The sequence below is a fragment of the Hylobates moloch genome, unplaced genomic scaffold, assembly GCF_009828535.3.
Source record: "Hylobates moloch isolate HMO894 unplaced genomic scaffold, HMol_V3 SCAFFOLD_18, whole genome shotgun sequence".
Classification (NCBI taxonomy): Eukaryota; Metazoa; Chordata; class Mammalia; order Primates; family Hylobatidae; genus Hylobates; species Hylobates moloch.
In genome coordinates, this window is record NW_026652293.1 from 74,567,251 (window position 1) to 74,584,456 (window position 17,206).

Below are 17,206 nucleotides of genomic sequence, written 5' to 3' on the forward strand. Positions count from 1 at the left end.
AGCTCCAAGAGAATCAAAGGCAGCACATTTTTCACTTGGCTTTCCCTACAGTCAATTTAACTTTTAACACATTGTGGTTTCTCAATGTTTATTGGCCTCAAGGTACATTGTATCCAGTATGTTTAAATCAAGCCAAGAAGGAAGAAATAAAATTGGTAACTTTGGCCACTAGATGTCACACCACACTTGATGGTCAACAGAAAATTCCTGGCCTATGTTATTCCAAATTTCACCTCGATTTTAGTATGAAAGCAAATCTTGTGTTACTGGATTCATTAATCTCAACCATTTGAAACAAAGTATCAACCAGACTTTTCTTGGAATTAGTGTCAACTTTTAATTACTCATTTTTATGGGAGGAGAGAATGTCTGGGATAATGTGCAAATAATTTGTAGTTGACTTAGGAATTTATCATGTGACATTTTCCCAGTCTGTTTACCTTTTTAATTATCTACGGTTAATATTAATTTGCATTCTGAGTACTGTGTGAGATAAATTAGGTGTAGTGAGGTAGGGATTAATCTGAAATTAACAATTTTATTAAGCAAATTTTGCTGATGCCATCCTCGAAATTAAGTCCTTCAGTGGATTCCCATTGTTTTTGTTTTTTTTTTTTTTTTTTTTTTTTTTTTTTTGAGATAAGGTCTTGTATGTTGCCCAGACTGGTCTCGAATTCCTCGGCTCTCCTGCCTCACTCTCCTGAGTAGCTGGGATTACAGGTGTGTGTCACTGTGCCCAGCTTCTGTTGCTTTTAGAAGCACTGGCCAGGTGTGCTAGCTCATTCCTGTATTCACGGCACTGTGGGAGGCTGAGGCAGGAGGATCACTTGAGGCCAGGATTTCAAGATTAGCCTGGGCAACACAACAAGACTCCATCTCTAGAAAAAAAAAGGAGGACCAATATACTGAATGTGGCCTACCTGGACCTGCCTGATTGGAAACCTACAGAGCTCGCCCACCTCTCTCCTAGGACATGCCTCCTCCAGCTGTGCCAAACTTAACCTGTCAAATGTGTTGGACCCTTCCCTCCTATTCCATCAGATTTCAGTTCAAGAGCCACTGCCTGATGGAAGATTTCCACAACCTCCCACTGTGTTATTGTCCTATGGCTGCTGTAACAAATCACCCCAAATTAGCAGCTTAAGACAACACACATTCTCTTACAGTCCTGGAGATCAGAAGTCTCAATGAGCCCCACCAGGCTAAAATCAAGGTGTCAGTGGGGCTATGCCCCTTCGGGAGGCTCTAGGGGAAAGTCTGTTTTCTTTTCTTTTTTTTTTTTTTGAGACGGAGTCTCACTCTGTCGCCCAGGCTGGAGGGCAGTGGTACAATCTTGGCTCACTGCAACCTCTGCGTCCCGAGTTCAAGCAATTCTCCTGCCTCAGCCTTCTGAGTAGCTGGGATTACAGGTGCGCACCACCACGCCCAGCTAATTTTTGTATTTTTAGTAAAGACGGGGTTTCACCATTTTGGTCAGTCTGGTCTCGAACTCCTGACCTCGTGATCTGCCCACCTTGGCCTCCCAAAGTGCTGGGATTACAGGCGTGAGCCACCACGCCCAGCTGGACAGTCTGTTTTTCTGTCATCTCCACTTTCCAGGGGCTGTCTGCATTCCTTGGCTCGTGGCCTCTTTTCATCTTCAAGACCAGCAATCATATCACTCCAGCCTCTGACTTCTGCTTCTGTGGTCTCATTCCCTTCCCTGACTCTCGTGATTCTTCGTCATTTAAGAATCCTCGTGATTACATTAGGCACAGCCAGATAATCCAGAATAATTTTCCTATTTTAAGGTCAGCAGATTAGCATTCCTCTATTTTATTTCATTTTATTTATTTATTCACTCATTTATTTATTTATTTATTGAGACAGAGTCTCGCTCTGTTGCCCAGGCTAGAGTGCAGTGGCGTGATCCTGGCTCACTGCAACCTCTACCTCCTGGGTTCAAGCGGTTCTCTGCTTCAGCCTCCCGAGTAGCTGGGACTACAGGCACCCGCCACCATGCCTGTTAGTAGAGATGGGGTTTCACCATCTTGACCAGGCTGATCTTGAACTCCTGACTTTATGGGCCACCTGCCTCAGCCTCCCAAAGTGCTAGGATTACAGGCGTGAGCCACCACACCCAGCCTATTTTAATTTTTAGAGATGGGGTCTCACTATGTTGCCTAGGCTGGTCTCGAACTCCTGGGCTCAAGTGATCCTCCTGCCTCAGCCTTCCAAATTCTGGGATTACAAGCATGAGCTACCATGCCTGGCCAGATGAGCACTCCTAATTCCATCTAGGACCCCAGTTCCCCCTTACCACACAATGTAACATATTGACAAGTTTTGGGGATTAGGATGTGAACATCTTTGGGGGCCATTATTCTGCCTATCATAGCTACCTAAGTTAAACACAAAAGATTTTAAGTTCTTATAACTACTTGTTGCAGTTAATTCCATTTCTTGCTCATCACTGTATCTCCATCCTCTAGCACTTTGCTCAAATAAATGTCAAATACTGGGTTAGCCAGTGGGAGATACATGGTGATTGTGATAGCATTTTCTCTTTTTGCCATTTTATTTTTGCTATATCGTCTGTTTTTACAGTTTTTTTTTTTTTTTTTGAGATGGAGTTTCCCTCTTGTTGCCCAGACTGGAGTGCAGTGGTGTGATCTTGGCTCACTGCAACCTCCTCCCCCCAGGTTCAAGTGATTCTCCTGCCTCAGCCTCCCAAGCAGTTGGGATTAGAGGCACATGCCACCACGCCTGGCTAATCTTTGTATTTTTAGTAGAGATGGGGTTTCGCCACATTGGCCAGGCTGGTCTCGAACTCCTGACCTCAGGTGATCCATCTGCCTCGGCCTCCCAAAGTGTTAGGATTGCAGGCGTGAGCCACTGCACTCTGCCACAGTTCTTTTTATCGTTTGGGGGTGCATGTGAAGGTTTGTTACATAGGTAAACCGTGTCATGGAGGTTGTTCTACAGACTCTTTCATCATCCAGGGATTAAGCCCAGTACCCAAGAGTCATCTTTTCTGCTCCTCTCTCTCCTCCCACTGTCCACCCTCAAGTAGACCCCTGTGTCTATTGTTTTCTTCCTTGTGTTTGTTCATAAGTTCTTATCATTTAGTCTCCACTTGTAAGTGAGAACATGCAGTATTTGGTTTTCTGTTTCTCTGCTAGTTTGCTGAGGATAATAGCCACCAGCTCCATCCACATTTCCACAAAAGACATGATCTCATTCTTTTCTATGGCTGCCTAGTATTTCATGGTTTATCTGTACCACATTTTCTTTCTTTCTTTTTTTTTTTTTGAGATGGAGTTTCACTCTTGGTGCCCAGGCTAGAGTGCAGTGGCATGATCTCGGCTCACAGCAACCTCCACTTCCCGGGTTCAAGTGATTCTTCTGCCTCAGCCTCATGAGTAGCTGGGATTACAGGCATGCGCCACCATGCCTGGCTAATTTTGTATTTTTTAGTAGAGACGGGGTTTCTCCATGTTGGTCAGGCTGGTCTCAAACTCTTGACCTCAAGTGATCTGCCCATCTCGGCCTCCTAAAGTGCTGGAATTACAGGCGTGAGCCACTGTACCCAGCCACCACATTTTCTTTATCCATCTGCCATTGATGGACATTTACGTTGATTCCATGTCTTTGCTGTTGTGAACAGTGCTGCAGTGAACATTTGCATGCATGTGTCTTTATGGTAGAATGACTTATATTCCTCTGGGTATATACCCAGTGGGATTGCTGGGTCGATGGTAGTTCTGCTTTTAGCTCTTTGAGGAATAACACTTCATGAATTTGCGTGTCATCCTTGTGTGGGGCCATACGAGTCTTCTCTGTATCATTCCAATTTTAGTATATGTGCTGCCAAAGAGAGCATGTGATAGCATTTTCTTTTCATTTTTTTGAGACAGGGTCTTGCTCTATTGCCCAGGCTGGAGTGTAGTCAGAGCTCACTGCAATCAGAGGTCACTGCAACCTTAAACTTTTGGGCTCAAGCAATCTTCTGCCTCAGGTTCCTGAGTAGCAGGGACTACAGACACTCACCACCACGCTCAGCTAATTTTTAAAAAAATTTTTCATTTTGCAGAGACAGGGTCTCGCTATGCTGACTGGCTGGTCTTGAACTCCTGGCCCCAAGCGACCCTCTCACCTTGGCCTCCTGAAGTGTTGGATTACAGGTGTGAGCCACTGCATCCGACTATAATAAAAAATAAAATAATAAATGAATGTAGTTTATTTCATTTTACTCCCTTCTCCCTCATTTCTCAGTCGAGTGGACTTCCCAAAGCTCCTTAAAGTGCTGGGGAGCCCTGCCTTTGCAGTTCTCTGGCAGGCTGCCTTACTGCCTCCTCCGGTGTCACACGCAGAAGTCAGATAATCCTGACTATCATCACTGCCTCCTCCACCTCTTATCTGCATAACCTTGAGCAGTAACTTCACCTTTGTCAGTGCCCATTTTCTTTTTCTTTTTTTTTTTTTTTTGAGATGGAGTCTGGCTCTGTCACCCAGGCTGGAGTGCAGTGCGCGATCTCGGCTGACTGCAACCTCCGCCTCCCGGGTTCAAGTGATTCTCCTTCCTCAGCCTCCCGAGTAGTTGGGACCACAGGCATGTGCCACCACGCCCGAGCAACTTTTTGTATTTTTTAGAAGAGACGGGATTTCACCGGGTTAGCCAGGATGGTCTTGATATCCTGATCTTGTGATCCACCCGCCTCGGCCTCCCAAAGTGTTGGGATTACAGGTGTAAGCCACCGCACCCAGCTGGTCAGTCTCCATTTTTTCACCCACAGTATGGGAAAAATAATAACTTGAGATTGTTATGAGGACCAAGTGAGATATTACCAATGTGTAAATTGCACAACATCAGACCAGGCAGGTAACAAATATTCATGCGCATTAATCAGTGTAATGTCCTTTCCCTGGACGATATATTTTATTTATTTATTTTTTTTAGATGAAGTTGCACTCTTGTTGCCCAGGCTGGAAGGCAATGGTGCGATCTCAGCTCACCACAACCTCCGCCTCCCGGGTTCAAGTGATTCTCCTGCCTCAGCCTCCCAAGTAGCTGGGATTACAGGCATGTGCCACCATGCCCGGCTAATTCTGTATTTCTTTTAGCAGAGATGGGGTTTCTCCATGTTGGCCAGGCTGGTCTCGAACTCCCGACCTCAGGTGATCTGCCTGCCTTGGCCTCCCAAAGTGCTAGGATTACCGTGCCCGGCCTGTTATTCATCTTTTTATTCTCAGTCTCTACAACAATAACTTGTGGATAGGCTCTTGAGGTGCTGATTGGATTAAAGAAGTCTCCAAGATTAGCGTTGGGAGTATCCAGGATTTTGAGAGTTAACAGTGAAAATGAGAAGGAAGTTAACACCAGCTCTATGCATAAGGCTCTGGGACCCCAAAGAAATGGGTAACAGCATGTCACAAGGCACTGCGAGGGGTTGGCTGCCCTTGGATGAGTGTGCATCACCTGTGTTGCCTCCGAAACACCCACACAATCTCTATTGATAGAGAGCTTAGGTTTCTCTGACTGTGTCCATTTATTAAGGTTAGCGTTGTGGATGCTGTCAACTCCCGAAGCCTGGGCTTTCAGAGCCCATTAAGGGGAGATGCACAGGGCGCCTTTCATTTCAGACTACAGAAAACACTTTCCCATTGTGGGGGCCAGGCAGGGTCACTACTGTGGTGGCTTTTGCCCCAAAGCACAGTCCCTTTCTCTCTGGCCCAGACATCCCCTAGGGAACACAGCATTTTCTACAGTGAACTAATAGATCAAAGCCCACACAATTCATTCTTCCGCTGTGAAGCGCAGGAACTCGCCAGTGTTTCATCAGACCTTCTGCCTAAGTGGTTTGAGTTCCTGCAGAACACCGCTGATTACTTTAATAGAGAAGACTAGACTAACGTCACATATCACTTAATGACTATTAAATAATTTTTCATTTTATTTTTGCAAAGACTTAAAAATAGATTCTGTGACTTTCTTCTTCACAAAAGCAATCTACATCTATCATAAAAAAGTTTTAGAAATAATATCCAAGTGGGCGCAGTGGCTTACGCCTGTAATCCCAGCACTTTGTGGGGGCTGAGGCGGGCAGATCACGAGGTCAGGAGTTCAAGACCAGCCTGACCAACATGATGAAACCCATCTCTACTAAAAATACAAAAATTAGCCAAGTGTGGTGGCAGGTGCCTGTAGTCCCAGCTACCTGAGAGGCTGAGGCAGGACAATCGCTTAAGCCCGGGCGGTGGAGGTTGCACTGAGCTGAGATTGCCCCACTGCACTCCAGCCTGGGTGACAGAGCAAGACTCCGTCTCAAAAAAAAAAAAAAAAAAAAAAGAAAAGAAATAATATCCAAACTACTATCTAGAAGCAACCAGCATTAGAGTTTTGTATGTGTAATCTTTTACCTCTGCACAAAGATGTTTATTTTAATGTAACAAAACTAACATCGCAAGGCATATATTACATTTAATTTCCTTTTAGTTTCTGATAAACAGTATGCTATGAATATTTCTCTTTTTAAATTCTATTTTTTTTTTTTTTTTTTTTGAGACAAAGTCTTGCTCCGTCACCCTGGCTGGAGTGCAGAGGCAAGAGCAGAGATCACTGCAGCCTTGGCTTCCTGGGTTCAGGCAATCCTCTAACCTCAGCCTCTCCGAGTAGTTGGGACTACTTGGCCCGTGCCACCATGCTTGGCTAATTTTTTGTAGAGATGTTTCAAACTCCTGGGCTCAAGCAATCCTCCTGCCTCAGCCTCCCAAAGTGTTGGGATTACAGACATGAGCCACCACACCTGACTGATTTTTCTATGTTGATATATTTTTTTAAAACAATATCTATTCTACAGGAGGCCTAGAGATTCTACAGTTTAATCACCACTCTATGATCAGAGTGGCTTTTTTATTCTCTTGATTAAAAACAATACTGTGATCAACATTTTGATAAATTTTTTCTAGCAATCCAAATAATTTCCATCAGCTAAATTCCTGGAACTGAATCATTAGGTCAAAAGGAACTCGCATGTTAAACCCATTCATACAGCAGCTGCCCAGAAAGGTTACCCCAACATACACTTCTGCGATGTTTCTCTTGCAGCCTTACCAATACTGATTTTAGTTGTATGTTAAAAGTTTCTGAGTTGGAAGGGATCGTCTATTATAAACCCTTCATATTGGTGTGTACATCTGGCCCCAGTGAGGGGAAGGGGATAGGAACTAACGTTTATTGAACTTGATGCCCTATGTAGGCTCTGTCATAAACATCATCTCGTTTACCTTTATAGATACATGTTTTCGTTGTTGTTGTTTTTGTCGACACGGACTCTCACCATGTTGCCCAGGCTGGTCTTGAACTCCTAGGCTCAAGTGATCATCCCACCTTGGCTTCCCAAAGTGCTGAGATTACAGATGTGAGCCACTTTGCCTAGCCCATCATCTCATTTAATCTTCACATTACCACCGGGAGGAAAGTTACAACTTCTGTCTTATAAACAAATAAACCAAAGCTCATAGAAAATAAGGGGCATGCACAAGTCTGTGTGTCTCAATAGTGTGGAAGCCAGTATTGAATTTTGTTCATCTGAAGGGCCACTCAATATCATTCTATTAACCACAGTGGTTCTCTGTATTTTAGGCTATTGCAGCAACAGTACAACAGGTCCTTTCAGATCTATAAAAAAGACCCAGTGGCCTGAGGGTCTGAAGAGGTAGGATGGGTAAAACATTTTTTACACATAGGAAGATCTGCAAGGTTGCCATCAATTGCATTTCTTGACTGGGTGTGGTGGCGCACACCTATAATCCTAGCTACTCACGAGGATGAGGGGGGATAATCGCTTGAAACCGGGAGGCAGAAGTTGCAGTGAGCCAAAATGGAACCACTGCATTCTAGCCTGCGTGACAGACCGTCTCAGATAATAAATAAATAAATAAATAAACAAATAAATTGCATTTCTAGAGTAAGATTTTATTTTTAATTCTCCAAAGCTTGAGAGTATCATCTCACTGTCAGCTTCAGAAATGGAAGTCTTATGGCCATTTATTTATTTATATTTTTAAAATATAAAAATAGAGATGGGGTCTTGCTACATTGACCAGGCTGGTCTCGAACTCCTGGCCTCAAGTGATCTTCCCATCTCAGACTCCCAATGTGCTAGGATTACAGGCATGAGCCACCATGCCTGGACTGGCTGTTTATTTACACTTGGCTAAGTTTTCTAAAATATACTAATGCAAAAACATATTACAGAAAAATATAAAGCTTTTGGAGCAGTTAGCTTATGGATTACTGCCTATCAGGAGACCTCTGAGCTCACCGTCCAGTATTAATATGATCCCTGTATATTTTCTGGTTTTCAAACTAACAAAGGTTTTTAAGAATTTTAAACATCAAGAAATACTGAGTAAAGGCATTCAGGAGCTATAAGTGGACATAAAACATTTTCCCCAAACCATCCTATAATGTGGGTTGAATGGTGTAACCCCTAGAAGATATGTCCATCCAGAACTTCAGCACGTGATCTTATTTAGAATAAGCGTCTTTTATTTTTTATTTTATTTCTTTTTTAAATTTTTTGTTTTTGAGACAGAGTCTCACTCTCTTGCCCATGGTGGAGTGCAGTGGCACGATCATGGCTCACTGCAGCCTTGACCTCCCCAGGCTCAGGTGATCCTCCCACCTCAGCCTCCATCAGCCTCCCCAGTAGCTGAGACCACAGGTGTGTGCCACCATGCCCAGCTAATTTTTCTATTTTCTGTAGAGATGGGGTTTTGCCACATTGTCCGGGCTGGTATCGAACTCTGGGGCTCAACCCATCCACCCACCTTGGCCTCCCAAAGTGCTGGGATTATAGGCATGATTTGCCACAACTGACCTTATTTTTAAAGTGTTTTTTATTTATTTTTATTTTTTAATTATTTTTTTGAGATGGAGTCTCGCTGTCGCCCAGGCTGGAGTGCAGTGGCGTGATCTTGGCTCACTGCAGGCTCCGCCCCCCCGGAGTTCACGCCATTCTCCTGCCTCAGCCTCCCGAGTAGCTGGGACTACAGGTGCCCGCCAGCACGCCCGGCTAATTTTTTGTATTTTTAGTAGAGACAGGGTTTCACCGTGTTAGCCAGGATGGTCTCGATCTCCTGACCTCGTGATCCACCCGCCTCGGCCTCCCAAAGTGCTGGGATTACAGGCGTGAGCCACCATGCCCGGCCTGTTTTTTATTTTTTATATTTTCCTAGTTTCTGTAACTTGCCCAGGAATAAAGATCGTCACAGATACAATTAAGTAAGGATCCTGAGCTGAGGTCATCCTGGATTAGGAAGGGCCATCAATCCAATGAAAGGTGTCCTTGTAAGAGAAAGGAGGCACAGGGAGGTGGGGGAAAGCCTGTCTGAAGACAGAAGCAGAGATGGAGGTTATGTGTCCACAAGCCAGGGAAGACCAAGCATCGGTGATGTTCCAAAACTAGGAGGGGGACATGGAACTGAGTCACCCTTTGAGGCTCTGGGAAGAACTTACCCTGCCAATACCTTGATTTTGAACTTCTGGCTTCCATAATTGTGAGAGAATCCATTTTTGTTGATTAAGCCACTCAATTTGTGGTACTTGGTTACAGCAGCCACAGGACACCAATACACTTAAAGTCCATTTGCCTGACTGAGCAGGAAGGGATTGAATCAAGGGTGTCTCATGATCAGACCTGGTAGTGTTAGTCATAGGCTGACTATGAACCTGGTAATGGAGATCCAAGAAGGAATAAGACACATTTGATGGGAAAAGAACGAAGTGAGTAGGAAGAGACAGGAGAGGCTGCAGAGGCCAGATCCGGAATGGACTTGGAAGGCATGTTAGGGTCTAATATTCATTCCCGGGCAGCTTAAGGGACCATTGAAGGCTTTAAGCAAGGGAGTTGTTTTGAAAAGGTCATCATGGCTGTGCTATGGAGAATTAATTTTTTTTTTTTTGAGACGGAGTCTCGCTCTGTCGCCCAGGCTGGCTTCACCCCATTCTCCTGTCTCAGCCTCCCGAGTAGCTGGGACTACAGGCGCCCACCACCTCACCCGGATAATTTTTTGTATTTTTAGTAGAGATGGGGTTTCACCATGTTAGCTAGGATGATCTCAATCTCCTGACCTTGTGATCCCCCCGCCTCGGCCTCCCAAAGTGCTGGGATTACAGGCGTGAGCCACCGCACCCAGCCTTGCATCAATATTCGTTATGTTATTTAAAGAAAAAAATATTAGAGCAGAAACAATGTATGATGTCTTGCCTGATCACTAACAAAGATGGATGACACAAAGGCCAGTACATTAGGGATGGCGGACAAATGTTGAAATGCACTTGCTTCTGTACTTGGAGTCTCCTCTCTGTAGGGAAACCTACGGACTGTGTGCTATATCCCGGGAGTGAGTCGGCAAAGGAAACCTGTGCTTGATGAAATACAGATTCTGAACTCTGCTGGTATTGATCAGTGCTGTTCCTGAAAATCCATTATTTAAGAAATGGGAAGTGAGTGAAAGAACTTCCTACCAGGCTGCCCCGACTTGGGAAGCTCCCCTACTTGGGAGGCTGAGGCAGGAGAATGGCGTGAACCTGGGAGGCAGAGCTTGCAGTGAGCTGAGATCATGCCACTGCACTCCAGCCTGGGTAACAGAGTGAGACTCCGTCTCTAAGAAAAAAAAAAAAAAAAAGAAGATTACTGATGCAGCCAAGAGTTCAGTGAGTAGGGGATGGATAGTTACTAGGAGTGAAAAAAAATCAATGTAGTATAACCTCAAGATTCAATGTGAATTCCACTTTGGGAACCTGTTTTGTGGTTTGGAAAGAAATGAATTCAGTATCAGCTGTTTGTGACTTGACAAGATAAAGAGATCTGATAGTTCTGTTCAAAGGATGAAATTTCCGACAATGGAGGGTGGAAATAGTTCAATCTCACTGAAGCCTGGATGGGGATGCAGCAGCATTTGGGACAGATGTTTCCTCCTGCAGTGCCAGATCCTTCTGGTAGAGGATCCTCCTGCAGTGCCAGATCCTTCTAGTAGTGAGAGGAGTCATGGTAGGAAGCTGTGTTTTAGGGGACAATGCTTGGGCTTGGAAGTTAAAGCTGAATTTGAATCTAGCATTGCAAATTGTAACCATGGGCACTACGTTGAACCACTCTGAACCTCACTTTCTTTATCTCTAAAATGGGGATAATAATGTCTGCCTTGCTGGTGAAGATTAGCAATAATACATATGCAGTGTCTGACATATGCATGTGCTTAGTTGAGAGTAGCAATTTGTTGTTGTTGTTTATTAAGATGGGATCTCGCTGTGTTGCTCAGGCTGGTCTCAAACTCCTGGCCTCAAGTGATCCACCCACCCTGGGCTTTATAGGCATGAGCCACCATGTCCAGCCATGCAATTATTCTATACTTTATACCATGGGATTGTTTTGTAGTGAGATGAATTATAATATCCTTTTTGTATTGTTTCACACCTGAATATTTTTGAATATGATTTACTCAAGCGTGAATAGTGTTATAAAATTCCCACATTCTGCCTGTAATCCCAGCACTTTGGGAGGCTGAGGCAGGTGGATCACTAGGTTAGGAGTTCGAGACCATCCTGCCTAAGATGGTGAAACCGCATCTCTACTAAAAATACAAGAAATTAGCCGGGCATGGTGGCACGTTCCTGTAGTCCCAGCTGCTCGGGAGGCTGAGGCAGAAGAATCACTTGAACCAGGAAGGCGGAGGTTGCAGTGAGCCAAGATTGCACCACTGCACTCCAGCCTGGGTGACAGAGTGAGACTCTGTCTCAAAAAAAAAAAAAAAAAAAAATTCCCACATTCTTCCTCTTAATTAACGTGGTCTTAATATGGAAAACAGTAAGGCTAATGCTAATAGTAATATCTGCCTGTAAATATACACTGTAGATTGCTATGAGAACAACTGAGATAAACGATGTGAAAATACTTCGCAAGACATAAAATGTGTTGCAGCGGTATTTTTAGGCTTCTCTTCCCTAGTCTTGAATATTAATATGCTTAGGAGACTCAACCTTCTGTAGCATTTATAGCAAAGCAGATATGCCCTTTCCTGCTGTGTAGCAAACCCCAAACCAGTATAGGTGATGGACAGGAAAAGACATTCCTTGTGGGAATTTGTCATATCTGACAACCAGGCTTTCTATTCTCATTTGTCTTCTAGTCACTCTAAGTATACAGCTGTTGCACACCATTAAGCAGTGGAGATAAAAATCTTCCATGAGAACAGCTAATAATAATTTGGGTTGCTGATGGTGGAGAATGTCATGCAAAAAGCCACAGGAGCAGAGTGGGCACTTTCTTTAACCAGCCTCTTACAGGTGTGGGGCTTTTGTTTTTTTAAGGAGTACGGAAGTGGTAGGGACGGGTCTCATATATACTTCTTATAATAAGCCAAATAATACAAAGGTGCATAAGAAAAATAAATGTTCTTCCCTTCTCTGTCGTTTGTATTCCCAGCTTTCAGAGGTACACAATGTTGACAGTTTGATGTGGGTTCTTTCAGGTATGAATGAGTTTTTCAGCCATGAACCATAGTGAAACCTGTTAGTGGAACGACTTTGAAAGTCCAGTCAATATCTGTATCCTTGAGAGATAGAACCTCCTGCTCTCAGCCTTTCCAGAGAATCATAAGCAGGTTATCTGGGCGATAAATAAATTCTTGGAAACTGTTTATTAAAATGCATTTTTTATGCTAATGGAAGAGTCCCACTGATACATGCAAATGGAAAATAATTTAGAATCTGATCATGGAATGGCAGGAAAAATGAGCTGAAGATTCCCTACCCTTTCTTCTGATTTAATCCAAATCTCCTTTTCTAGTTTCTTTTCCATCCACACACAAAATCCTAGGTTTGGGAATGTCAAAGAGCATTCTTTCACGGTGCTATTTCTCCAACTGTAACATTTGTCACACCTGGGGATGTTTAAACATGGATTTCTTTTTCTTTTTCTTTTTTTTTTTTGAGACATTCTCTCACTCTGTCGCCCAGGCTGGAGTGCAGTGGTGAGAACTCGACTCGCTGCAGCCTCCGCCTCCCAGGTTCAAGCGATTATCCTGCCTCAGCCTCCTGAGTAGCTGGGACTACAGGTTCCCACCAAGATGCCCAGCTAATTTTTGTATTTTTAGTAGAGACAGGATTTCGACATGTTGGCCAGGCTGGTCTTGAACCTCTGACCTCAGGTGGTCTGCCTACCTGAGCCTCCCAAAGTTGAGCACTTACTGTGTAAGTGCTGGGATTACAGGCGTGAGCCACCGCGCCCAGCCTAAACACGGATTTCTAATTTAGTAGCCTGGGGTGAAGCCTGAGTTTCTTTATTTCTATCGAGTCCCCAGGTCTACACTCCACACATTGGGTTACAAGGATCTCCTATGATGTTGTCTCTGTCAGTTCCCTGCCACATTCGTGTCCTGCCCAGATCTGAAGATCTCTTAGCACAGTGCCTTTTACTTTGTAAAATATACTTTATTTTTTAGAACAAATTTAGAATCACAGCAGTATTGAGCAGGAGACACGGAGATTCCCCATATATCTCCTGCCCACACGTGCATTATCTCCCCCATTATCAAAGTGCCCCATCAGAGTAGTACATTTGTTATAACCCATGAACCTATGTGGACACATCATCGTCATCTGAAGTCCATAGTTTACATTATGGTTCACTCTTGGTGGTATACGCTCCATGAGTTTTAACAAATGTATAATGACATGTACCCACCATGATGGTATTATAGAGAGTAGTTTCAATGCCCTAAAAATCCCCTGTGCTTGGCCTGTTTGTCCTTCTCTGCCCCCAATCCATGGCAACTACTGATTTTTTTTTACTGTTTCCATAGTTTTGCTCTTCACAGAATGTCTTGTAGTTGGATCATACAGTATACAGCGTTTTCAGACTGGTTTATTTCACTTTGTAATGTAAGTTTAAGATTTCTCCGTGGAGGTCAGGTGCGGTGGCTCACATTTGTAATCTCAGCACTTTGGGAGGTTGAGGGGGGCGGATCTCTTGAAGTCAGGAGTTCGAGACCAGCCTGACCAACAAGGTGAAACCCCATCTCTATTAAAAATACAAAAAAAAAAAAAAATTAGCTGGGTGTGGTGGTGGGCACCTATAATCCCAGCTACTCTGGAGGCTGAAGTGCGGGAATCACTTGAATCCAGGAGGCAGAGGTTGCAGTGAGTCGAGATGGTACCACAGCACTCCAGCCTGGGTGACACAGAGAGACTCCATCTCAAAAAAAAAAAAAAAAAAAAAAAAAAAAAAAAAAAAAAAAAAAAAAAAAGATTTCTCCATGTCTTTCACGGTTGTATAACTCATTTAATTTTAGTACTGACTGTACCACCGTTTATTTTTTCATTCACCTACTGAAAAACATCTTGGTTGTTTCCAAGTTTTGGCAATTATGAACAAAGCTGCTCTAAACATCCGTGTGCTGGTTGTTGTGTGGACATAAGTTTTCCACCCCTTTGGGTAAACGCCAAAGAGTGCAATTGATGGATCCTATGGTAAGAATATCTTTAGTTTTCTAAGAAACAGCCAAACTGTCTTCCAAAGTAGCTGAATCATTTTGCATCCCGACGAACAATGAATGAGAGAGCTCCTGCTGTTCCACATTCTGGGCAGTATTTGGTGTTGCCAGTGTTCCAGATTTTGGTCCATTTAACAGACGTGTAGTGGTAGTTCATTGCTGTTTTCAATTGCATTTCCCTGATGACGTATGATATGGAGTATCTTTTCAGATGCTTTTTGCTACCTGTATATCTTCTTTGGTGAGGTGTTATTAAGGTCTTCTGCACGTTTCTTTTTTCTGAAAAGTAACAACACGATTTTCAGTTGGGTTGTCTGACTTCTTTTTTGAGACAGAGACAGTCTTACTCTGTTGCTCAGGCTGGAGTGCAGTGGTGTGATCTAGGCTCACTGCAACCTCCACCACCCGGGTTCAAGTAATTCTTGTGCCTCAGCCTCCTAAGTAGCTGGGATTTCAGGCACCTGCCACCACCTCTGGCTAATTTTTATATTTTTAGTAGAGACGGGGTTTCACCAATTTGTGTGGCCTTCAAGTGATCCGCCTGCCTCAGCCTCCCAAAGTGGTGGGATTACAGACATGAGCCATCATGCCCCGCCTGTCTGATTTCTTACTGTTGAGTTTTAAGGGCTTTTTGTATACTTTGAATGACATTCCTTTACCAGACGTGTCTTTTGCAAATATTTTCTCTAGTCTATGACTTGTCTTTTCATTCTCTTGACAGTGTCTGTCACAAAGCAAAAATTTTGATTTAATAATAAAGTATAGCTTATCAGTTCTTTCATGAATTGTGATTTTGGTATTGTGTCTAAAAAGTCGTTACCAAGGACCAGGCATGGTGGCTCACGCCTGTAATCCCAGGACTTTGGAAGGCCGAGGCAGACAGAGCACAAGGTCAGGAGTTCGAGACCAGCCTTACCAACATGGTGAAACCTCGTCTCTACTAAAAATAGAAAAATTAGCAGGGCATTGATGTCAGGTGCCTGTAATCCCAGCTACTTGGGAGGCTGAGGCAGAAGAATCACTTGAACCTGGGAGGCGGAGGTTGCAGTGAGCGGAGATCACACCACTGCACTCCGGCCTGGGCGACACAGCAAGACTCTGTCTCAAAAAAAAAAAAAAAGTCGTTACCAAACACCAAGGCCATCTAGATTTTCTCCTATATTACCTTCTAGGATTTTTATGGTTTTACATTTTACAGTTAGGCCTATTATTCATTTTGAGTTAAGTTTTATAAAGTATGTAGGTCTGTGTCTAGATTCTTTTGTTTTCTTTTTTTTTTCTTTTGCATGTGGGTGTTCAGTTGTTCCAGCATCACTGGTTGAAAAGACAATCTGTTCTCCACTGTACTGCCTTTGCTCCTTTGTTAAAGATTAGTTGACTGTATGTGGATCTATTTCTGAGCTCTCTATTCTGTTTCATTGATGTTTTTGTCTGTTTCTTCACAAATACCACACTGTCTTGATTACTGTGCCTTTTTCTTTTAATTTAGGAAAAAGGGACTTTATTTATTATTATTATTATTATTATTATTATTATTATTTTTTTGAGACAAAGTCTTGCTCTGTCTCCCAGGCTAGAGTGCTGTGGTGCCATATTGGCTCACTGCAACCTCCACCTCCTGGGTTCAAGCGATTCTCATGCCTCAACTTCCCGAGTAGCTGGGATTACAGGCACCTGCCACCACGCCCAGCTAATTTTTTGTATTTTTAGTAGAGACAGGTTTCATATGTTAGTCAGGCTGGCCTCAAACTCCTGACCTCATGATCCTCCCATCTCGGCCTCCCAAAGTGTTGTGATTACAGGTGTGAGCCACTGTGCCCAGCCAGAGTATTAAATTTCTATGAAAGTTTCTGAATGATTGCTCTCAATTTCTTTACAAATCTCATTGCAGACAGGTAACAAACAATTAGCTGACTAGCATTTACCCTTACGCCCTCATTTAACTTTTCTTATCTCCTTAAATGCTGTGTCTCTAATATAATCACATGGAAGTGTTTGGGCTTCATTATATAAATCTGGAGGATAGAGACACAATTAGCAGACTCGAACTCCTTACAGTTTGGGTCAGAAGTCTTGGGCGGACTTGAAATTCAGGGACTGTGCCCTTAACCTTACAGTTTGGCTGACTCTGGGTAGAGGATATGATGTGCAATAAAAAAGTTAAGGGCCAGACGCGGTGGCTCACACCTGTAATCCCAGCACTTTGGGAGGCCGAGGTGGGTGGATCACGAGGTCAGGAGATCGAGACCATCCTGGCTAACATGGTGAAACCCCGTCTCCACTAAAAATACAAAAAAATTCTCCGGGCATGGTGGTGGGTGCCTGTAGTCCCAGCTACTCCGGAGGCTGAAGCAGGAGAATGGCGTGAGCCCGGGAGGCGGAGCTTGCAGTGAGTGGAGATTGCGCCACTGCACTCCAGCCTGGGCGACAGAGCGAGACTCCGTCTCAAAAAAAAAAAAAAAAAGTTAAGAAGGAAATAGAAATATGTCTTGAAACAAATGATAATGGAAACAAAGCATAGCAAAACCTATAGAATATAGTAAAAGAGGTACTATTATAAAAGGAAAATTTATAATTGTAAGTGCCTACATAAAAAAACAGAAAAACTTCAAATAAATAACCTAACAGTACATCTTAATTAACTAGAATAAAAAGGCCAAAGCAAACC

The 17,206-nt window shown here is 43.5% G+C and overlaps 1 non-coding gene across 1 annotated transcript; it reads right to left on the minus strand.

The window, feature by feature from the left end:
* Positions 1 to 3,756: 3,756 nt before the first annotated feature.
* Positions 3,757 to 3,862, minus strand: LOC116458126 (U6 spliceosomal RNA). The gene has a single exon (XR_004245200.1). It is a non-coding gene; the product is annotated as a U6 spliceosomal RNA (small nuclear RNA).
* Between the last annotated feature and the right edge of the window lie 13,344 nt (positions 3,863 to 17,206).